General features: G+C 51.4%; 2 protein-coding genes across 2 annotated transcripts in view; one reads left to right on the top strand and one right to left on the bottom strand.

The window, feature by feature from the left end:
* MXRA7 (matrix remodeling associated 7) overlaps positions 1 to 1,913 on the bottom strand; it is a 1,130,960-nt gene extending 1,129,047 nt beyond the window's left edge. The window contains exon 1 of the mRNA XM_050764453.1: positions 1,910 to 1,913. The gene's annotated coding sequence lies outside the window, so the exon portion shown is untranslated. The remainder of the gene's footprint in view (positions 1 to 1,909) is intronic.
* Positions 1,914 to 13,670: 11,757 nt separating this feature from the next.
* The window catches only part of TNRC6C (trinucleotide repeat containing adaptor 6C), a 264,335-nt gene continuing 253,286 nt past the window's right edge, over positions 13,671 to 24,719 (top strand). Inside the window, exon 1 of the mRNA XM_050764151.1 lies at positions 13,671 to 13,674. The gene's annotated coding sequence lies outside the window, so the exon portion shown is untranslated. The remainder of the gene's footprint in view (positions 13,675 to 24,719) is intronic.

Genomic DNA, 24,719 nt, shown 5'->3' with positions numbered 1-24,719 from the left:
CATGGTGAAACCCCATCTGTACTAAAAATACAAAAATCAGCCAAGTGTGGTGGCACGCACCTGTAATCCCAGCTACTCAGGAGGCTGAGGCAGGAGAATCTCTTGAACCCGGAAGGTGGAGTTTGCAGTGAGCTGAGATGGCACCATTGCACTCCAGCCTGGGCAATGAGAGTGACTCTATCTCAAAAAAAGGGGGGGGAAAAAGGAAATAGATGCACTCTGTGGGCCTTGTCTTAGCCCATTTATGCTTCTATAACAAAACACCCTAGACTATTCTTACAATTCTGGAGGCTGGGAAGTCCAAGGTTGAGGCACCACATTTGGTGTCTCGTGAGGGCTGCTCTCTCTCCAAGGTGGCATCTTGGTGCTGCATCCTCACATGGCAGAAAGTGGAAGGGCAAGTGAGCACTCCCTTCAATCTCAGGACCTTTTATAACAGTGCCGATACCATTCATGAAGGTGGGGCCCTCATGATTCAATCACCTCCCAAAGGACATGCCTCTTAATACTCTTGCGCTAGAATTAAGTTTCAATGGAAATCTGGAGGAAACGCCATCATTCAAACCATAGCAGGCACAAGGGATAAAATTAAGATGAGTGAGTGAAAGCTCTAGCAATATGGATTTTCAGTCTCATAGCTGACTCAAGATGCCATAAGCTGCTGTTGGAAGGTTACTGAGGTCCTCATCACAGGAGGCATTCAAATACTGGAAAACCAGTTGTGGAGAATAGCACAAGAGGACTCAGTTCAAGATCAAGACTTTGGGGTTTTCCCTGGCAGGTTTTAATTTGGCCCCATGGGTAAACTGATGGATTACTGTCTCTTTGATCTGACGTATGATAATACTCATTGGACATTGATTCGGATGGAGGCTGAGCCCTGCATGAGAGAAAGAGCGGAAAGCTGTGTGGGAAGGAGTGTGGTGGGAATGGTAGCAGCCTCAGCCTCTCCATGCTCAGCAGGCAATCAGACCCCGCCCCTCCACAGAAGGCAGCTCACCTGTGAGGTTGTTCCCCTACCTCACTCTCTGGGGAATCCCAGCCCTGCACTCCCCCTGCCCCCACCACCCCAGCAGCTGATTGAAAAAATCTTCCCACTACAAACAACGCTGTCCCCAGAGAGTCTGGGATCTAGCATGTTCTGCTTTTGTTGCACTTTGGGGATCAGTCTAATGCCCCAGGGATGCAATAGTGCTCCTGACTCTGAAATCAAAGGACCTTTTGCTGCCTGTCACTCAACCATAACCGGAGCTGAGTGGGCTGATCTGTCCAGGGAGCGTTCCAGACTTCCCTCCCTGGGTGACCTCCAAAGCGGCACCCTGTTCTCAGGAGGCATCTTCCCAGGCCAGAATCTCCATGCAAACCCCAAGGTTCTTTTGGAGGATACTGCAGGGTGGTCACGCTTCTGAGATGATTCTGCGGCCCCTCCCAGCCCTGATATCCCACGAGGCTTTCCTACCTAGGCCTCTGGAATGCCAGGAAAGGAAAGCCGAATGCTCAGAGCTCCTTACACTCGCCCCAGTCCCTGGCAGAAGGGAAGCTGCCCTGAGTCCCGCTGGCTGTGGCAGTTCTCCTGGCTGCTGAGTGACTCATCAGCCTCTGCGGAGCCTACTGTGGCTGGCTTAGCTCCTCCCACACGTGCCCTGACCACCCCACTGGGAGAGGGCTTCTCAGAACAGATAAGAATTAAGTAGCAGTTGCTCTTGGCCTCTCTAAGGCAGGGGGACAAAAGGGACCAGGCTGACCAGAGGCAAAACCATGGAGCAGGCAAAGGGTGGTCCCGGACCCCTCTCTTCTGCCAGCTCCTCCCACCCTCTTGCCGTCCAAAGCAACCACATTCCCAAACGCCTCTTTGAGCTCCTTACCCCAATCAGCCCTTCCTCCCACAGGGGCTGCATGCCCCCAATAACCCCCTCTGTCCTTGCCTCCCCTTGCCCCATTTCTTCACTGACCGCCTTAACTGGAGGCCTGGAGGAAGGCAAGAGTGTTAGGGAAAATAGTGCAAGCCCTTGGAATAGGCAAAAAAGATGAATGGGTACCTATCTAGCACACCTTTTGAGGTTATCTTCATTTTTCATTGTCTTTGAGCTATTTTGCCACTCTGCAAGTTGTAGAAAACTCATAATCATGCACATGACCCTTGTCCATAGAAACGCAAATGAATTGCGTCCAGTGGAATGCGGGTGAATACAGCAGAGTGCCCTGCAGAATGCAATTGACTGTTGCCCTGTTGCGCGCTTGTGAATACACTTCAGCATTCCTTACTGCCTATGGGTGTGAAGTTCTTTGAACCTGTTGTAACAATGCACGGGTATCTTCCCTAATTAACAAGTTAAATGAAATCACTGGCACATATTCATTTTATATTTGTATGAGACTCAAGAGCTTACCTTTTATCAAAATTATCAACTGGGTGTGGTGGCTCACATCTGTAATTCCAGCACTTTGAGAGGCTGAAGTAAGAGGATCTCTTCAGCCCAGAAGTTAGGGGCCAGCCTGGGCAACATAGCAAGACCCCACCTCTACAAAAATTAAAAAGTTAGCCAGACATGGTGGTACACACCTATAGTCTTAGCTACTTGGGAGACTGAGGTGGGAGGATTGCTTGAGCCCTGGAGTTTGAGGCTGCAGTGAGCTATGACTCCAACACTGCACTCCAGCCTGGGCCACAGAGTGAGACCCTATCTCAAAAAAAAATTTTTTTTTGTTTTGAGACAGAGTCTTTCATTGTCCCCCGGGCTGGAGTGCAATGACATTATCTCAGCTCCACCTGAGTGGAGCAACCTCCACCTCCCGGGTTCAAGCGATTCTCCTGCCTCAGTCTCCTGAGTAGCTGGGATTACAGGTGCCTGCCACCACATCCAGCTAATTTTTTGTATTTTTAGTAGAGACAGGGTTTCACTATGTTGACCAGGCTGGTCTTGAACTCTTGATCTCATGATCTGCCCGCCTCAGCCTCCCAAAGTTTTGGGATTACAGGCGTGAGCCACCACACCCAGCAAAAAAAAAAAAAAACCTTTTTAAATAAAATTTTAAAATTACCCTTTAGCAAGGGTGGACCACTAATTGGTGGTCTTTCAAGCTCTGTGGGTAAGAGCTGGAGGATGGAGCATTTAAGTGTTTCTGTATTTGGAATGTCCAGCAGGAGACGGGAGGCGGGGCCAGCTGTCCCTGTCTACCCTCGACCCTACATTCTCCTCCAAGCCAACTCTGGCCTTGCCCATTTTCCTTTGAGACTGACTCAGGAGTTCCCAGGACTCCAAGGCATGGTGACTCACGCCTGTAATCTCAGTACTTTGGGAGGCCAAGGCAGGCAGATTACTTGAGGTCAGGAGTTCGAGACCAGCCTGGCCAACATGGTGAAACCGTCTTCACAAAAATACAAAAAAAAAAAAGTTCCCAGGACTCCGCTTTTAGAAACTGTCCCAGAACCGCCACCCCTGCCACCCCGCCTGCCCATCTCTGCAGTTGCTGAGTAACATTAAGGTCTTGCTGCTTCTGCTGTCACTTTTCCCTTGAAATGACTCACAGCACTTACTTAAAACAAGCATTAGGGGATTACGTGTCCAACACATGCCTTCAGGGTCACATTCAAACCGTAGCTGAGATGATAGCTAAAGGGCACAAGGGCTTGAGTTTTTTCCAAGGTGATGAAATGCTCCAAAGTTGACTTAAGTGATGATTGCAGATATCTGTGAATATGCCAAAAACCACCTGCCAAAAACACAATGGGTGAGTCACATGGTGGATTCATTTGCCAGGGCTACTATAACAGAATACAACAGGCAGGGTGCCTTCAACAACAGAAATGTATTTCCTCACAGTTCCGGAGGCTGGAAGTCTAAGAGAAGGTGTCAGCAGGGTTGGTTTCTTCTTTTGTTTTTTTGAAACGGGGTCTCACTCTGTCTCACTGGCAGTGGTGCAATCATGGCTCACTGCAGCCTCTTCCTCCCAGGCTCAAGCGATTCTCCCACCTCAGCCCCCCGAGTAGCTGGGACTACAGGTGTGTGCCACCACAGCTGGCTAATTTTTGTACTTTCTGTAGAGATGGGGTTTTGCCATATTGCCCAGGCTGGTCTTGAACTCCTGGGCTCAAGCTATCCTCCCGCCTCAGCCTCCCAAATTACTGGGATTATGGGCATGAGCCACTGTGCCCAGCCCACAGGGTCGATTTCTTCTGAGGCCTCTGGCCTTGAGTTGCAGACGGCCACCTTCTCCTGGTGCCTGGTGCCACATGGTCCTTCCTCTGCCTGTGGGCATCTCTGCGGTTTCTCTGTGAGTCCAAATCTCCTTCTCTCAGGAGAACATCAATCTTACTAGATTGGAGGCCGGGCGCGGTGGCTCACGCCTGTAATCCCAGCACTTTGGAAGGCCGAGGCGGGTGGATCACGAGGTCAGGAGTTCAAGACCATCCTGGCCACGATGGTGAAACCCCGTCTCTACTAAAAATACAAAAAGTTAGCCGGGCGTGGTGGCGGGTGCCTGTAATCCCAGCTACTTGGGAGGCTGAGGCAGAGAATTGCTTGAACCCAGGAGGCGGAGGTTGCAGTGAGCCAAGACGGGGCCACTGCACTCCAGCCTGGGCGACAGAGTGAGACTGTCTCAAAAAAAAAAAAAAAAAAACACACAAACAAATCTTACTAGATTGGAGCCCACCCTCATGGCCACATTTTAACTTAATCACCTCTCTAAAGTCCTATTTCCAAATACAGTCACGTCCTGAGGGACTGGGGATGAGGGCCTCAACATGAGTTTTGGAAGGACACAGTTTAGGCCATATGAATCAAATCTCAATAAAACTGTGTTTTAGAAAATGAGCGAAAGATCCCCACAGCTTTTGCCAAAGAGGGGGCTCTTATTCCTCTCCAAGGGAGGTCACCGTTTAACTTCCTCCCATATTTCTCCGGAATCAAAGGTGACTGTCCCAGCTTCCACTAACCTCAAATGGGCAGGCCAGGCCACAGGCAGGGGGTGATGGTTTGGAGTCTAGCAGACCTGGCTCACACCTGATGGGACAGGTGGACTCTTTGGGCTTGAAGCGTCTCTAGGAGCCTCAGCCCCTGCAAGGAGCCAGGCGTCCCTCCAAACATCCACGAGGAAATCTAAGCTGACTCGCCGACATGTACCAGGCTATGCTAGGGCAGGGACAAAGAGAGGAAATTGGAGGCGAGTCCCCACAAGGTAACAGGTGCCCTGCCTTCAGGGGTATCACCAGGGTGGGCGTTGGTCCCCACCTCAGGTAGCTCATAGCCTGGCCAGGACCACCCCACTCAAACCTGAACCCAGGCCTGAGGGTGGATGGGAAAGCTGGGGGGACTGGAGACTGAGCTCCCTCATCCACTCTCTTTCCCCAGCACCCCAAGGGCTCCACAGAGATGACCTGAACACAGAACAAACAGGGCTTCCCATGGCAGCCGCCAGCAGTGGGTGTCTGAAGCAGGCCCTGGAGGGCTGGCTCCCTCTCCCAAGGCACACCGCCCACCAGGCTGCCTGTTGGAGCCTGCAGCCCCTGCTGATGCACCAGAAGGGCGATGCCTCCAAGATGCGAGCCGTCTCTCCTTCTGTTGTGAGTTGCTCTCCTGTGCGCTCCTGGCGGGCCTGGCACCTTCAAAGCATTCTGTGGATATTAACTAATTAGTGTAAACACAACAATGCAGAGATGACCTGTTAGGAGGCTGTTGTTGGTGTCAGATGATTAAAGGTGGTGAAAGCCTCCCCGACAGTTCTTCTGGGACTCAGCTCCAACTTTTCTCCCTGCAAGCCTGGTCTCATGGCCTGGAGAAGCATAATGAGGTCAGAGTCTGGTGAATTCAGAGTGGGTAAGAAAACGCAGTGCCTGTTGCCTCCGCCAGTTAACCCAAAGAATCTGTGGCAATGGCTGCTCAGGATGAAATCTTGACCAGGACTACAGGAGACAAGAAGTTCGGACTTGTGTATGACCAAGGGATCTGGGACTCCCAGTGTCTATAGCTCAGCGCTCAACTAGTGCCAAGGAGGACCCTAACAGGAGACAGCCATGCAGCGGGGAGGGTCACAGGAGCCAGGCGGCTGGCTGCTGGGCCCTGCTGGGACACTGACTTTCTTACCTCCGTGGGCTTCCTAACAGGCAGTCATACTGGCTCATTTGACTTGCACATACCTGTGAGTTGGTAGGTTCTATATTTTACCAGTGAGGTAAACAAAGCCCAGATAGCTTTGCCCAAGGTCACACCAGGAGGAAGCAGCTGGAGCCAGCCCAGAATCCCTGATCTCTGGAAAGTCACCTCATTCATTCATTCAACAAACTCTCCAAAGCATTAAAAACAGATACCTGCATTCTTGGCTCATCAGCAAATCACGGCACTCTTGCCTTCTAAATTTATCCAGAATCAGCCACTTCTTACCTTCCCCAAATATCATGCGACGACTGCAGTAGCCTCCCAACAGCTCCCCATGCTTCCCCTAACCCCCTGTCCCCCGCAGTGTCTGAACACATCGAGTGTCAACACAGCAGCCTCTTTGGCTCAGAAAACCCCAGAGGCCTTCATCCCAATCAGAGGAAGCACACAACCCTCACAACTCCCTTCTCTCACTCCCAACCGGCCTCCTTGCCTTCCTCCACAGCGCCCAGCACATTCCACATTACGGCCGTGACACTTGCAGTTCCCTGTGCCTTGAGCCCTCTTCCGCCAGAAACCGCTTGGCTTGCTTCTTCACCTTCCCCAAGAGGTCTTCCCCGTCCACACCGTCTAAACAGCCATCAGCAAACTTTTTCTGGAAAGGGCCAGATTGTAAACATTTTCAGCTTTGCAAGCCAGACAGTCTCTGCAGCAACTCTTCAGCTCAAAAGCAGTCCTAGGCCACACATGCGTGGAGGAACAGTGCTGTATTCCAATAAAACTTTATTTAAAAACACTGGCTACCGTGGACTGATTTGACCCAGGGACCGCTGTTTGCCAACCGCTGATCTAAAAAATCAACTGACCATTCCCTCCTCTCTCCTCAGCTTCATTGTTCTTGGCGGCACGCATTGCCAGTGATATGTAGATAATTGTCTACCTCTTTGTCACCTGCCTCTGCCACTGGGACCTCAGCTTCACAAGAACAAGGACTCTGTCTATTTTGCTTATCGCTGTATCTCTAAATCCTCAGACAGTGTCTGGCATACAATCAGCACTCATATTAAAAATAAATACAAGCCACACGTTATGCATCGGGGAGGAGGACACCCACTGGCTTCAACAAAGAGCTGGGTTCTGTAATTATATCTTTTCAGCATGGGTTTCTCTAAGGAGCAAGCAGGAAGAACAGGTATGAGTAGCAAGACCTTCAGACCAGCCCAGTGCCTGGAGACTCTGGACTCAAATGCAAAGCACTGTCTGAGCCTTGTTTGGAAAGGAAACTCTCCAAGTGTCTGAGCCTCATAATCAACCAGCAGGAATGCTTGTGACATTTCATAACAAATAATAACCATTTCTTACCTCTGTGGGCTTCCTAAGAGGCAGTCATACTGGCTCATTTGACTTGCACATACCTGTGAGTTGGTAGGTTCTGTATTTTACCGATGAGGTACACAAAGCCCAGAGAGCTTTGCCCAAGGTCACACTGGGAGGAAGCAGCTGGACCCAGCCCAGAATCCAGGCTTCCAGCTTCCACCACAGCCCTGCTCTGACACATCCTCCTTAAAGGGCAGCCTCCTGTTTCCCCGATGCATAAACCAGTGCTAACGCAACATATCACTTAACAGATATTCACCGAGTCCCTATCTGATGCAAGAAACTGAACTAAGTGCAATGCAGGAGATAAAGATATTCGAGTAAGTTCTGGTTGTAAAGAGACTCCACAGGAGAGCCAGTCTGACCTTCCAATGCAGGAATCTCCTTTACGGCATTGCATGCTGGTTATTGCTGTAAACCAAAATCACCACAAACTTGGCAGTTTAAAACAACAGTTTCTGTGGGTCAGGAGTCTGAGTGTGGCTTAGCTGGGCCCTCCGCTTCAGGGTCTCATCTAAAAGCTGTAGCCGAGATCAGAGCTGCAGGCTTATCTGAGGCTCAGCCTAGGAAGGTCTGCTTCCCAGCTCTCATGGATGGTGGCAGCGTTCAGTTGCTTGTGGCCTGTTAAATGGAAAGCCCCACTTTCTTGCTGGCTATTGGCCGGAGGTCGCCATCGCGTCATGCTGTTGGACAGAGGCTGCTGTCAGCTCCTTGCTTTGTGGGCCTCCCCAGTGTGGCCACTTACTCCATCAAAACCAGCAAGAGAGTCTCTCAGCAAGACAGATGTCACAATCTTATGGAATCACAAGAGTGACATCCCATCGCTTTGCTGTATTCTATTGCAATGTAAAGGCAAGTCACAGGTGCTGCTTGCACTGAAGGCAAGAGGACTGCATAAAGCCATGAACGCCGGCAGGTAGGACCATGGAGCCAGCATACACCCTGTCCACCTCATCTGCTAGGTCTTCCAACTCTCCCTGAACATCTTCAGAGACACACTGACCACTCCCTCACAAGGCAGCTCATTCCATTCTGATGTCACTTGAATGGTTAGGAAGTTCTTCCTAGCATCAAGCCCAAATCCATCTCCCTATGGCTTTTAATCATTGATCCAAGCCCTGCCGTCTGGAATGACATAGAAAAATTCTAATCTGGGCCAGGCACGGTGGCTTACTCCTCTAATCCCAACACTTTGGGAGGCCAAGGTGGGCAGATCACTCGAGTTCAGGAGTTCAAGACCAGCCTGGCCAACATGGTGAAACCCCGTCTCTGCTAAAAACACAAAAAATTAGCTGGGCATGGTGGTACATGCCTATAGTCCCAGTTGCTCGAGAGGCTGAGGTGGGAAAATCACTTAAACCCAGGAGGCAGAGGTTGCAGTGAGCTGGGATCACACCACTGCACTCCAGCCTGGGCGATACAGCAAGACTCCATCTCAAGAAAAAAAAAAAGGAAAAATTCTAATCTGGCAGAAGTTGGACTCCAGGAGGGCAGGGATTTGCTGTATCCTCGGAGAAGAGGGTTGCTGGAAAGTTCCAGGCACATCAAAGGTATTCCATAACTACGTGTTGAGAATAGAGAACAGAGTGGTTCAAGAGGTTGTCTCAGCAGCTTATTGGCCGCTTTCAAATGCAGAGGTAGCCTTGTATAGGAACTTGCTTATCCTGTGTCTTGAGGGACAGACCTTCACACCCTTCCTCGGGAGATTGGCACTTTAAGAGGCTCTATTCCAACCCTGACACATGACTTGCTCAAGGTCACATAACTGGTAAATGGCAGGTGTTGGACGCCAGGCCTCTTGACTCCTAGCATTTCTCTGCCTTCCTATCTTTGTGTGTGACTGAATGTGAGACAGGGACACCAGACAGGCCTGGATCCTGCCTCCTGGGAGTGTGCAACTCAAAGCTATTTCCTCTACCTTCTGTGAACTGCCTCGATCCCTGGCCAGCAAACTAGACGTGGTATCCTCAAAGCCAGACACAGGTGAGCAGCGGGCCTCTGCGGGCTGCAGCAGGGATCCAGGCAGTCACTGCCTGCCGCTTTCACTTAGGACTGCTGTGCACCTGCTCTCCTTCTCCCACCAGGAATGACCACACCCAGTATACCTCCTAGGGTGTTGGTGGCCTCCCCAACACTGAGCGCCCAGCCTACTTCAGCCTCCAGGCTTCCAGTTTCCTGGCAGTCAGGTCCGTTTGCTCTGGAGCTTCTCAAGGGGCCCCCAGGTCCTTCATCACTGCACCTGCAGCTGCAGTACAGGCCTTGACCCATGGTGAATTTAGCAAGTGTTGAATGGATGATTTGAGTCCACAGGATCTGAAGACCTTGGCTGGGAATCTCAGAGGTGAGGCACAGCCTGCCTGAGCCAGTGTGAGGAGAGGTGGAGCATCTACAGGGCTCCAGGAAGCCCCTGCTGCAACCCTGCCTGCAAGTCGAGGAGTCGGAGGGAGCTGAGACTGAATTTCCAGTTCTGGGGAAATGGAAAGGCCACGAGGAGAAGCAGGACCTGAAAGCCACTTTCCCTTCTCGGCAATGTCCATGTCACCATTATCCCCAACACCTTCCTTTCTACTTCCCTGCCTCTAAGCAACCCTCCCACCATCAGCTTCCTTCTCTTTATCCTGTGCCTCCAACTTCCCCCTTCCATGGCTGCTATATAATAAGCATTCAATAAATATGAGTCATTAAATAGTCACTCCTGTTCCTGCCTCTTCTCCCTCTCTATATTAACACATTCAAGGTTCTATCACCTAAGAAAATTAAAACCTTCCAAAATGTTTCCCACATGTGGTTGGCTATCGATGATTTTTATTTCTGCCTTTGCATTTTCACATGTCAGAGTTCTCTACCACGCACATATCTCTAAGCGGATTACGATGAATAAGAGCTGACGTTGGCTGAGCAGGAACTCTGAGCCGTCCCTCGTGCTAGAAGTTTCCTATGCATCCTATCGGTTCAGCCCCTTGACAAACCCATGTAGGGTTATCAACTGTCCCAGATGGCCCAGGCCTGAGGGGCTTCCTGGGACAAGAGACTTTTATTGCAAAAACTGGGATAATCTCAGGCAAACCAGGAGGGTTGGCTACCCTTCCATCAAGGAGGCACTATCATGTTCCCCATTTTGTAGATGAGAAAACTGAGGCTCAAAGAGGCTTAAAACTCTGCCTCGAGGCCAGGCACAGTGGCTCATGCTTGTAATCCCAGCACTTTGGGAGGCCAAGGTGGGGAGATCAGTTGAGGTCAGGAGTTCGAGACTAGCCTTGCCAACATGGTGAAACCCCATCTCTACCAAAATATACAAAAATTCGCCAGCTACGGTGGCACATGCCTGTAGTCCTGGCTACTCGGGGGGCTGAGGCATGAGACTTGCTTGAACCCAGGAGGCGGAGGTTGCAATGAGCCGAGATCACACCACTGCACTCCAGCCTGGGTGACAAAGTGAGACTGTCTCAGAAAACAAAAACAAAAACAAAAAACCTGCCTCGAAATCTGATCAAAAAAGGGGCAAGCAAAGGACGTAAGTAGACGTTTCTCCAGAGAAGACATACGAATGGCCAAGAAGCCCACGAAAAGATGCTCAACAGCATTAGTCATCAGGGAAATGCAAATCAAAACCACAATGAGGTTGAGGTGCCATTCACACGCTCAACAACAGCCCTAATTTTGTTTTAAAACTGAAAATAAGTGTTGGTGAGGTTATAGAGAAATTAGAACACTTGCACATTGCTGGTGGAAATGTAATATGTTTCAGCCACTGTGGAAAACAATTTGGTGATTCCTCAAAAAGTTAATCATAAAATTACTACATAATCCATGATTCCACTCCTACAACTATACCCAGAAAAACCTGAAAATAGATACTCAAACAAATACATGCGCACACACGTTCATAGCAGCATTATTCACGCCATCCAAAAACTGGAAACAACCCAGATGTCCATCCAACAGTGAATGGACAAATGAATTGTGGTCCATCCACATGCCGGAATATGATTCCTTAAAGAGGAATGAAGCTCTTACACAGATGAAGCCTGAGAACGTAAAACTCAGTGAGAGAGGCCACAGGCCACATGCAAAGCTCCCATTTAACCCGATCACTTTTTTTTTTTTTTTTTTTTTTTTTTTTTTTGAGATGGAGTCTCATTCTGTCACTCAGGCTGGAGTGCAGTGGCGTGATCTCGGCTCACTGCAACCTCTGCCTCCCAGGTTCAAGCCATTCTTCTGTGTAAGCCTCCCAAGTAGCTGGGATTATAGGCGTTCGCCACCACCTCCAGCTAATTTTTGTATGTTTTAGTATAGAGGGGTTTCGCCATGTTGGCCAGGCTGGTCTTGAACTCCTGATCTCAGGTGATAAGCCCACCTCAGCCTCCCAAAGTACTGATTGCATTTTTATGAATTATTCAGAGGCGGCAATACATGGAGACAACACAGATTGGTGGCTGCCAGGGGCTGCGGGAGGAGGAAGGAGGACTGACTACCAGTGGGCACGGGGTTTCCTCTTGGGTGATGCCAAGGTTTGGGAACTTGTAGAGGTAGTGGTTGCACAACACTGAATATACTAAATGCCAGTGAATTATACACTTAAAAATGGCTCATTTTGAGATGTGTTTCACCTTGATTTACCAAAAATGACAAAAACAAAACCTGTACTTCAGGTCACACAGCTGATGAACACAGAGCCGGCCCCAGAGCATATCACAACCACCAGCCCGCCTTCCCTGACCACTGGAGCCCCGGGTGGCTGCTAGTCCCCCAACCCCCACCAGCCTCCCACGCTTCTCCAAAGCCTCTCTCTACTTGTCCACTCACCATTTGCTGGTCACCAGGGTCAGGATTCCCCGCCCACCACCCTGTGCTGGTCACCCACCCTCTTCGGCTGGGCAAGTCCAGTGAACAGCACTGGGGGGTATTTGCCATTTTCCCCTGCAGACTGTTGCAAACTGCCTACATAAAATTACTCAGAAAAACCCAGGGAGGCCAAGCATGGTGGCTCACACCTGTAATCCCAGCACTTTGGGAGGCCAAGATGGGCAGATCACTTGAGATCAGCAGTTCGAGACCAGCCTGGCCAACATGGCAAAACCCCGTCTCTACTAAAAACACAAAAATTAGCCGGGTGTGGTGACGGACCCCTATAATCCCAGCTACTCGGGAGGCTGAGGTGGGAGAATCACTTGAACCCGGGAGGCAGAGCTTGCAGTGAGCCAAGATTGTGCCACTGTACTCTAGCCTGGGTGACAGAGTGAGACCCCATCTCAAAAAAAAAAAAAAAGGAAAGGAAAGGAAAGAAAAGAAAAGAGAGAGAGAAGGGAAAGGAAAGAAAAGAAAAGAGAGAGAGAAGGGAAAGGAAGAAAAGAAAAGAAAAACCCAGGGAGGACAGGACCCAAGCAGGTCACCTCCTGAGGCTGCTGCTTTGCCCCTCTAAGGACATCTCAGGGCTACGTCTTCCGATGCCCTCCTTCTCCTCTCAGTCAGCCCCCACCTCACGGGCCTGCCCTGCAGGTTGTCGCGGGGGGCTCTTCCTCCTTTGTTTTTCTAGCCTTCGCTCAGCTCAGTCAGTCGGAGCCTGACCGTGGGGGTTGCTGCTCTCTGGGGCAAGAGAATCATTCCTGTCTCCTGTCGAGGTGACCCTCGGTAGGAAGGTAAGGTCACTGTCCCCAGAAGGCCTGCGGGAAGAGGCGCTGCATTTTACTCAGAGCCTCTGGCAGCCGGGGAGCTGAGGAGGGGCCATTTGTCTCCCGTGTCTGTCAAGACACACCCGAGAAGCAGGTGGGGAGAGAATCCGCAGAGCTGCCTGCAGGTGGCCCTCGGGGTGGGACGGGGCCTCTCTGCTTCCTGGGGCCGCAGGGAAGGTGTCACAGGCTATGGGTGGACCCTGGACACAGCTGCAGTTCTCACCATTCAGTTGTGGGGTCTCTCTTTGCACCTCCGTCCCAAGTGTCAGGGAAGGACTGGGCGGAAAGGAGCCAAGAAGCGGGTCTCGTCCACAGACACGCGGGGCTTCAAGGTGGAGGAGCCCCAGCCCAGTGGGGTGGACAAGGTGCCGGCGACTGCGTAGTGACCGTCAGGGCAGCCATCAGTTCCTCCTATGAAACCCCACAGGGGCGGCTGGGACTTGTCACCCTGAAGAGGCTGCAGTCCCCTCGCACAGGTCATCTTGGAGCAGGCAAATTCATTAAAGGTCCCTGGGGCCAGGAGGGGGCTCAGTACAGTCCCAGAAGGTTCCATGAAAGCCAGAAGCAGTGCCCTCAGCTTCAGCCAGGACCCTCCTGTCTGCACCTTGGTTGACCACCCAAGGCCTGGGTGCTCCTGCCTCCAGCCCCCTTTCCCCACCATGAATCCACATGGTCTCCTTCTTTCCCGGCACGGCCACAGGACAGCTCTGTCACACCCTCCCCAGTGACCCACCATGAGCCACCTGGGCCGACTGGCCCTCCTTCCCCACAGAGCCCCTGGCGCCCAGGACATCCTAGCCGGTGCTGGCCATGAAGTCCTGGGCTCCCTCTGGGCTTCTGTGTAAACCAGAGCCCTGGAGGCCAGGTGTTTCCTGTGGGTGGGGCCTGAAAGGTTCTATCACACTCACACTCCACCTCCTCCTCCTCCAGGCCTCGCACGCGTGGCTCAGGCCCTGCTGCTGTCAATCAGAGGGAAGAGAGAAGGCCCCGGGGTTGGAGCGTGTGAAGGCCTGGACTCTACCACAAGCTGGGCAGGGGTGGGGAAGTCTCAGGGCAGCAGCAGGGCAGGAAGGGGAGAAACACCCAGAGCTTGGGGGCAGAGATAGGTAAGGGGCCCCCAGTTCCAGGCAGCCTGTGGGTGTGGCCTCCGGGGACCAGCCAGACAGCCTGGCGTGGACAGCCTCACTTTTCTGGCTGCTTTGCAGATGCCACAGGTGGTCAAGCACCCACGTGGTCTTCACACACCCGAGCCTTGCGGGTCCAGGAGGAAGCTGTGATCATCGCTGGCTGGAAAAGCAGCTTCCCGGCTCCCTCTCAGCAAGCGGAGTGCAATGGGGTGGGCGGCTGCCTGCTGCAGACTCACTCCTATCCCCAAAGGAGCCTTGAGAGGAGGCCCCACCGTATGGGGAGACTGAAGATCCGAAAGGCCCAGCCTGCCCAAGGAACTCCCTGTGAATGGCAGAGCCTCTTCTCGTCCCAAAACTCTGCCTCTGGCGCCCCCCCCCCCAAGCACTGCCCCTCTGGTGGCATCAGGAACCCGAAAAAGAAACCTCAGGCAGGGCTGGCGGAGAGCCCTTCTCCCAGGCTTGCCTCCAGCTGTGCAGGAAGCCCACCTGCCCCAGACTCAACCTGGGGCATTGGCGAAAAGCAGTCCTGGGCCCCCACCCTCCCCGGCCTACTTGAACAGGATCTCGAGGGGTGGACCCAGGACTCTGCCCAAGACTGTTGAGTCCCTCCCTCCCCGGTCTTTGAGGTGGCAGCGCTCCCCTGTTCCTGCCACAGCTGCCTCTCGGGAGTGTGTAGCTCTTTTTCTCTGAGCTGGTCTGGCTCTCAGTGGGTGGGGACCTGAGAGCACTGACATCAGCGCTGACATGTTTCATCCGCTTGACTAGCAGGTCAATGACAACCTGGAGGTGGGCAAGTCATCGGGACCCCAGACCAGGAAGGGCAGAGGCTCCAAAGTCCACCAGTAGAGGGAAGAAAATAGCCACTGTCCCCAGGCAGAGCCACCAGCCACACAGGGATGGGATCCCAGAATGAGCACTGGGCAGGGTTCTCAGGGACGTTGAGCTCTGGTCTTCCCTGTGAGCGGCCTTGGACAAGTCATCTGCCCAGACCCTCCATACCCCGTGCTGTGTCTTCTCAGAGAGTGAGCGTTCGGAAGCATGGCGCTCTCTGAAGTCCGTGGCTCGGATGTCCACGGCAGTGACAACCTTCTGAAAACCGTGTGGTCTCTGTCCCACTTTCAGCTTCACAGTGCATGAAAGCAAGTCCAGAGTAAGCATCCCCAACAGGGCTCGAGACCTTCTTCTTGGGAGTCCCTGTCGCATCAGCTTCTTTTAAGTTAACTTTTTCTTGCAGTACAATATGAATAAAGAAAAGTCTAACACTATGTGTCCAACTCCATTTGGACTTTCACAAAGTGAGTACATTCATGTCCTCAGCTCTCAGATCAAGAAGAACATATTGCCGGCTCCCAAGTCCCCTTCTGCCTCTTCCTGTCATTAATACCCCAAGACAACCACGACCTTGACTACTAATCCCAGAGGTTAGCCCAGAGGTTAATCTGGCCTACTTTGGAATTACACGACAGGTATGCTGTTGCGTCTGGCCTCTCCTCCCACGGGGAGTCTGAGCCTCACCACGTGACGTCATGACTCCTTCCTCTCACTGCTGTAGCCCAGCCCATCTCATGAACAAAGCACCATCCGTGTATCCATGCCTCTGTGGATGGATGCTTGGCTCGGTTTTGGGTTTGGGCTATTATGGTGCTGTCATGAACAGTCTTTTGGTGAACGTTTCCACACGTTTGCTTTGGGAAATCCTTGGGAAAGGAATTGCTGGGTTGTTGGGCTGACATGTGTTCAGCTGCAGTAGGCCCTGCCAGCTTCCTCAAGTGGCCGTACAAATTCACCCTCCCTCCACCATTGTGGGAGGCCCCAAGCTGCCCCTCGGCACCAACATCTGGGATGTCTTTTTCTTTTGAACCACTCTCTTTCTTGGATTTCGTGTAATGCTGTGATTGTAATTTGTATTTCTGTGATGACTAGTGAGGTTGAGCACCTTTTTCTATGCCATCATCTTTCTTTTTTCTTTTTTTCTTTTGTGTTTTTAATAGACACATAATAATTGTACATATTTATGAGGTATATGTGATATATTGGTGCATGCATACAATTTGTAATGATCAAATCGGGATTTCAGGACATATATCCCTTCAAATATTTACCATTTCTTTGTGTTAGGAACATTCTGAATCTTCTAGCTATTTTGAAATACACTACAAATTATTGATATCCATAGTCACCCTACCATGCTATTGAACACTAGAACATGTTCCTTCTATCTAACTGTATTTTTGTACTCATTAACCAACCTCTCTTCATCCTCTCTCCAACTCCCTACCCTTCCCAGCCTCTGGGAACCACTCTTCTACTCTCTACCACCATGAGATCCATCCTTTTAGCTCCCACATATAAGAACATGCAGTATCTGTCTTTCTGTGCCTGGCTAATTTCACTTAATATTATGACCTCTGGGTCCATCCATGTTGCTGCACATGATAAGATTTCATTCTTTTTGTGGCTGAATAATATTCCACTGGGTATATGAACCCCATTTCCTTTATCCAGTGTCCTTGATGAACACTGAGGTTGATCTCATCTCTTGGCTACTGTGAATAGTGCTTCAGTAAACATGGGGGCTCAGCTGTCCTTTCATACTGAAGTTCTTTATATATTCTGGGCACTAAACATAGATATGAGTATAAACACAGATATGGATATGGATAGGTTGAATATGGATATGGATATAGAAATGGATATGGATATAGATATGGGTAGTTTGGATATGGATATAGATATGGATATGGATATATATGGATGTGGATATGGATAGATTGGATATGGATATGGGTATAGATATAGATACAGATATGGATGTGGATATGGATGTGGATATGGATATAGATATAGATATGGATATAGACACAGATATAGATATGGATAGATCGGATATGGATATAGATATGGATATGGATGTGGATATATATATGGATGTGGATATGGATATGGATATAGATATGGATAGATTGGATATGGATATGGATATGGATATAGATATGGATGTAGATATGGATGTGGATATGGATGTGGATATGGATATGGATATAGATATGGATAGATTGGGTATGGATATGGATATAGATATAGATACAGATATGGATGTGGATATGGATGTGGATGTGGATATGGATATGGATATGTATATAGATATGGGTATAGACACAGATATAGATATGGATAGATTGGATATGGATATAGATATGGATATGGATATAGATATAGATAAGGATATAGACATGGATAGATTGGATATGGATATAGATGTGAATATGGATATGGATGTGGATATGGATATAGCTTTGGTTGTGGGTATAGATATGGATATGGATATAGATGTGGATGTGGATATAGATACAGATATGGATATAGATATAGATATGGACAGATTGGAAATGGATATGGATATGGATATGAATATAGATGTGGATATGGATATAGATATGGATGCAGATCTTGATATGGATATAGATATAGATATGGATATAGACATGGATAGATTGGATATGGATATAGATGTGGATATGGATATGGATGTGGATGTGGATATAGACATGGATGTGGATATAGATATGGATATAGATAAGGATTAGACATGGATAGATTGGATATGAATATAGATGTGGATATGGATATAGATATGGATATGGATGTGGATATAGATATGGATATGGATGTGGATATGGATATAGCTATGGTTGCAGATATAGATATAGATATGGATAGATTGGATATGGATATGGATGTAGATATGGATATGGATATGGATATAAATATGGATGCAGACATAGACATATCATAGATATGGATGTGGATTACAAATGTCCTCTCAGACTTTCTCAAGGTGATGCTTCTTCTTTATTCAGTTAATGCAGTGACTTACACTGATAGGTTCTCCATTGTTAAACCACCTCTCCATTCCTGGAATAAACTCAACTTGCTTGCGATGCATTCACTTTTTGCATGTTGTTTGGTCAGAGTCGCCAGTGTTTGTCTTAGGACTATTGCACTCACATTCATGAGCGAGGCCCACCTGTAATTTTCTTTTCTTTTCTCGACGTTTCGGTGGAAGGTCTGTGTATCAGGGTTAAACTGCCTCATAAAAGGAGCTGAGAGGCATCCCTCTTTCTCTGTTCTCTGTGAGAGTCCGTGCGAGGTGGGTTTGATTGACACGTTTGTTGTCGATTTGGGGAAAGGCCCACAGGGCTCATCTCTGTCAGGCCGGGGGACCATGTCTGGGGCTCAGGCGTCAGTGGCTTTGTCTGTATTCTCATGGGGCAGGCGCATGGGGAATGGGGAGAACCTGGCTTGTCACATGACAAAAGCCCCTGAAATGGGCTTGAACAGGAGGGCAGGGTCTGCAGCCAGGGCCTCTGCCTTCTCCTCCGTGTTCCTGCTCAGCTCTCTCTGTTCCTCCAGGGCCTCCCGCCACCCTCCTGCTCACTGTCCTGCTTTCCTCCTGTTCCATCTGGGCCCCTCTTCCTCTGTCTCCACCTCTCTCTCAGCCAGGACTATCCATAGACCCCTCCTGATGCTGTGCGTGCCTATATGTGTGTTTATGTGTGTGTTTATGTGTCTGTGTGTGTTCGTGTGTTTATGTGTGTGATTGTGTGTGTATGCATGTGTTTGTGTGTGTTTGTGTTTGTGTGTGCAGGTTGTGTGTGTTTGTGTTTGTGTGTGCAGGTTTTGGTGTGTGTTTCTGTGTGTGCATGTGTGTGTGCATGTGTTTATGTGCGCATGTGCGTCTGTGTGTGTCTGTGCATGTGTGTTTATGTGTGTGCGTGTTTGCGTATGCATGTGTTTGTGTGTGTCTGTATGTTTGTGTGTGTTTATATGTGTGCATGTGTTTGTGTGTTTATGTGTGTTTGCGAGTTTAGTGTGTGTGTTTGTGTTTGCGAGCATGTGTTCGTGTGTGTTCTGTGTATGTGTGTGTGTTTTGTGTGTGTGCATGTGTTTATGTGTGTGCGTGTGTGTGGGTATGCATCCGCTCACATGCATGTGTGTGTGCACGGGGAGATTCTGCCCACTGCTTGAGGCTGCCCTGGTCCTTCACCAGCTGTGGCTGGGACTCAGGCCTGTGCCTCCTCCGCGGCCACTCTCATGCCCCCATTCCCACCTTCACCACCTCCGCCTCCTCTGTTTCCCGACCCTGCTGCTGGAGCGCGCAGCCCTGCGGTGACCCCACTGCATATGCCTGAACAATGTTCTAGAGTGCCATGAAAGATTCAAGAGGGTAAAGCACTAGCGCATGTGCCAAATGAGCTCCCAGCTGGCGGAGGCAGAGAGGCGGCAGGGCAGAGCCTTGGCGTAGGCAGGAGCCGGAGTGGAGGTGGGCCCTGCACCGTGGGCCTCCTGGCTCCTGCCCTGATCACACAGCGGGAGTGCCTCACCTCCGTGCCCCCAAGCCCAGAGCACCGCAGCCAAGGCGAGGCGAGGAGGAGGGCACCCTGGAGCTGACAATCAGGCCAGTGTTCCCTGCGAGCAGACGCAGCACCTAAATTATGCATGGCCCAGGCCAGGTGCTGACTGCGCTGCCCTGGAGGGGCTGCCCACCACCTTTTTCAGGGATTGTTCCCTTAATGACACCTAAAAATGAGCAATCAAGCATGGGCATTCAGCCGAGCGCCTGCCCTTGCCTGATAGAAATGCAGTTGTCTGGTCTCAAGGCTATGCCATTGATGCTCTGGGAATGGGTCCTCAGGGAAGGACCTAGCCACACCCGTGCCAGATCAGCCAGCTGTGATGATGGCTGACGCTCCCTGACGGAGGAGTCCCCCAGCCTCCAAACGTTCCTAACCAAGCCCTGGCCTGGGAGCCTCCCTGTCAAGCCTCCGGGTGGCCCTGCCCAGGAGCTGGACCCAAAGCCCAGGCCACACCTGCCACACCGTCAGCGTGACCCTGGCTGGCCTGGACAGAAGAGACAGGCAAAGGTAAGTGTCCAGCGAGAAGGGTCGTGGCCAGCCCCGGCAAGGGCTGTCCTCTTCCACTGGCCCACATCTCTGCTCTATGACCCCAGCCCTCCTGGGAGAGGAAACACCAGGGAACCCAGCAACCTGGATTGGAGCCCAGAATTGGAGTCCGTGGATCTCTGGTCCAGGCCCTGCAGCTGACTCACACCATGCCCTTGGGTACATCCCTTCCCACTCTAGGCCCCATGGCCCTCTCCTCAAAGGAACAGAATTATTCCAGGTGACAAGGACTGTCCCCACTCCAACAGTCTATAGCTCCATGGGATCTGGGCTCAATGGAGCCAATGTGTGGCCCTGGAGATGCCCGGGGCTGCGAGGGGTGGCAGGATGAGCCCCCTTCAGTCCTGGAAAAGTGTCCCCGTGGGCTTTCTCCCAGCCAGGGGTTTTGTGGGCTCTCAGCAGAAGTTGTGTTCATCATTATCATTCATCGCAATAACGAAAATAATAGTAACATCCTAATCATAGGCTCCTGGGCAGGATGGTGGCTGCCTCAAGGGACTCTTTAACACAGGGGAGAGGAACATTCTCAGAAACTAAAGAAGCTCCCCAGGCTTGGGACTGCAGGGAAGTGACTGAGGGGCAAAGGCCTGCAACCCCAGCCACAACCCTTGGCCGCAGGTGGGCACCTCTGCAGGGAGGCAGCATCGGCAGGAGCATTTCCTGTCCCAGGCCTTGGCTCTGGAGCCCAGAGAGCCTGCCCTGGCCCGAGACTCATTCACAGAAGCAGCAGAATCCCCAAGACAAGCTTCTTCCCCCTGCACCCCTAGGAGCCCCTCCTGTGGCCTCTGCTGTAGGCACCTTACTTCAAAAGAGATCCTGGCAAACTGAGTTCACCTGGTTGGGGCCGAGGAGAGGAGAGGGAGGTAAGGACAGGGAGGGAGAGGAGAAGGCGCTGGGAAAGCTTTGCCTGCAGGGAAGGGAACCCCAGCTTCAGCCAGGGAGTGGGGCAGAGCAGTGCCCTGGGGCAGAAATGCGCTGGCCCTGAGGGAGGGTAGCTGCAGAGCTAGCAAAGTCCGGACATCCAGGCAGTGCCTCTTTCTCCCACCCCCATCCTCCACTGCCGCCCCCCTCAGCAGAAGGTGGTTGCCTTCAGCAACTTCCCCCGGGGACCACCCTCACCCAATGCCTGGGTCGTAACAGCGGTCCCAAAAAGACACGAGCTGATGGGCCAATCTGGGCCCAGTTCCTGAGCAGTTGTGGCTGGGATGGTGGGGCAGGTCCCACAGAACCAACAAGGGTTAGGGGGGTGGTAGTTAAAGCATGGGCCCCCAGCACTACGGAAGGCTGGGCCATCACCCCCAAAGGTGCCTGCCTGCTATGTAGCGCGTCCTGTTAATAGGAGGTGTGGAAGGCAGGCTGGTTGAGTTTGATCTAAGAAACAGAAAGAAGATTTATAGGGGTGGTGTTTGGACTTCAGAAACTTGGACAGCAGCCAAGGGAGGGATGAGATGAGTTCTGTGGCCCCAGAACCCTGGGCACAGTGGTGGCACATCGGGAAGCAGGAACAGGCTTTAGCCTGACAGCAGGAACCTGCTGGGAACTAAGAAAGCTGACGGGCAGGGAAAGGCCACCTCATCAAGGAGTGAGCCCTGCAGTGCTGCGAACACCTGAGTGGACTCACATCCACCTGCCAGGCATGGGGTAGAGCAAGGTCCAATGCGGCCTCAAAGGCCCTCCCCACACAGCCCCAGCATCCTCCAGGGGTTCCTTCCTGTCCTCATGGGCCTGCTCAACTCGGCAGCCTCCTCAATGCCATGCCTCCCTCTGTGTCCTCCCTGTAGACACTCAGGACCCACTAGGCCACATTATGTCCTTTCTCAGGCTTGGCACCTGCAGGTCACTCTGCCATCGCCTACCCATCCTTCACTTCTCTTCATGAGCATCAGCTCTTCCAGGAAGATAAGAACCGCCCCTCCCTTATCATAAGGAACTCTTGTGCTTGTTTGAAAGCCTATGTCCCTGTGGACTTTCAGCATCACAAGTGCAGGGGCCACCTCAACCCGGTTTGCCTCTCCGTCCCGGAGGAGAGCACAGGGCCTGGCACATAGCAAGTGTTTAAGATGTAGGTGCTGAATGAATGAATGAGTGAATAATGTCAAAGGGACAGTGGGCGGGCCTCCTGACATGGTACTTACTGGCCTCTCTAGAGACACTGACATCCCAGGGACTCTTCCTGGGCATCCAGGTTAGGAAGATAAACCCAGCTCGGGAAACCTCCAAGAGGTGAGGGTTAATGAAGACTAGAGGCAGCTGATGGGGTTGAGGTGAGGCAAGGTGCGACTGGCATTCAGGGAGCCCACAGAGTGTGCCATTTTCTTGTTGGTTTCACCCCTCTCTTTATTTATATATACACCCCGCTTCTTCTCTGGAAGCATCAGGGAGTCGGGAGGTATGGATTCCAGTTCTAGGTCTGTTCTTGGGAAGCCCTAATGTAATGACTGCCCCTCTTGGGACTTCGATTTTCTCGACTTTGAACTTCACCACTTGGGCTGGATAATTTCTCAACCTCATATCGGCGGCTGGCAGATGTCCTGGGATCTGAAGGCCGGGTGAGCACTCCCAGAGCCTGAGTCTGAACCGGACTTCTGGTTTACTCATGGCCGCCCAGCCAGTGGGACAGAAGCCACCAGAAAAAGAGACCTCTTCATCTGGGTGCGGTGGATCCTGCCTGTAATCCCAGCACTGTGGGAGGCCGACACAGGCAGATCACTTGAGGTCAGGAGTTCAAGACCAGCCTGACCAATGTGGCAAAATCCCATCTCTACTAAAAATACGAAAAATTTAGCCGGGCGTGGTGGTGCGCACCTGTAGTCCCAGCTACTTGGGAGGCTGAGACAGGAGAATTGCTTGAACCCGGGAGGCAGAGGTTGCTGTGAGCCAAGATCATGCCACTGCACTCCAGTCTGGGAGACAGAGCAAGACACCGCCTCAGAAAAGAAAATAAATAAATGAAAAAACAGAAACAAATAACTTTTTCCCAGTTCGTGTCCAGGAGGTCAGTATGGCTCCCCAGCTGCCCCTGCTCCCCAGAGTCAGCAAGGTGAGAAACGCAGCACTGCAGGCGCCTGACTCCAGGGTGGAGTGTGGGCGTGGTGGGCTTGTGGGAGCCCCCACTTTCCTCCATCACGGGCAGTGCAACCCAGTGGTTTTTTGCAGTTGCTTGTGCCAGGGCCCCCGGGCCTGACTCCCACCTCTGCTGTGTAATAGCCCTGTGGGTGTGGGGCTGATGCTGTGTCTTCCATGCAAGGTCTTAGAAACGGTCTCCAGGAGATCAGGCTACTCCCATGCAGCAGACGGCAGGGAGAACTGAACCTGGCCATTCTACAAGCTTCACAGCATGTGTGCACACCAGGCTTTTGATTTTTAATCAGTTTTATCCATATCTTGAATTGCATAATGCATCTCCCCCCTCCTTCCTCCTTGTGGGGCCACCTTTCTTGGGTCACTTTGGAAGGCACTTTGCTGTGACTAAGATGCAGTCCCTCACCCCTAGGACCTCACTTCCTTCCGTGGGGTGACTGACGTGTGCACACATCACCAGAGGACCTGGCAAACTCTGAAGAAGCCTTGTTGGGGGCTGCGGAGGGGGTGTTGGTGATGATGGGGGATAGACGGGAGCTTTGCAGAGAAGGGGTCTTTGAGGTCCCTGGGTCCCAGCTGGGCTGAGCTGAGGTGCAAAAGTCTTCCTGCATCTGTTTTCTCAGGTCCTGTTTGCAAGGAGGCTGAGTAGACTTCCAGGAGAACGTGGGCCACGTCTGGACCTGACTAGGGGCGCCCACAGGCACATCTATGAAGACTGGCGAACTCGATGCCAGGGAGGGTTGGGGCCCCTGAGGGGAGGATTCTGGTTCCCTGAGATCATGGAGTCACAGGGCTCAAGGACAAGTACCTGTAGCCTCTCGGCCGGTCCTGGAAAGAAAACAGCTGAGTGTGGGGCCAAGTGAGCCTCCTGCACCACTCCCCGCTGTCCTCCAGAGCTCAGGCAGCCTAGGATGGGGCCCCCAAGACTACAGAACGCAGAAGGGTGAATGGTTTCCCCATCCTCCAAAGAAATCAGGTGAGGATTTGGGGTTCAGGCCACCCATTATGACACCAAGGTGGCAACCAGGAGTGATAGGAAGAGGTCAGGGCTGACCATCAAGGGCGTGTGAGGGCCCCAGGCCTTCCAGGGATGGTAGAAGGGGACTGAACACAAACTGACTGAGGCCAAGTCCTGCACTAACACAGATAAAGATAAACACACCTGCACAGTTGGCTGTACACGTGACCGTGACTCATTTATCCCCAAAGGCTTGGAAGAGTGGGGGCGCTTGAGCTGCGTAACATAATTTGCCTAACATAAACATAATTTCAGTGGGCTGACGTGTGAAGGAAGGGAGTTCCATGTGGAGGATAGATTTCAAGGTCCCATAGATTTCAAGATCCTATAGATTCCCAAGGACCCCATCTTTTTCAAGCCAACCTGGATGAATAGCTGCTTGG

This window comes from Macaca thibetana, chromosome 16 (assembly GCF_024542745.1).
Source record: "Macaca thibetana thibetana isolate TM-01 chromosome 16, ASM2454274v1, whole genome shotgun sequence".
NCBI lineage: Eukaryota > Metazoa > Chordata > Mammalia > Primates > Cercopithecidae > Macaca > Macaca thibetana.
This window is presented reverse-complemented; position numbering and strand designations above follow the sequence as displayed.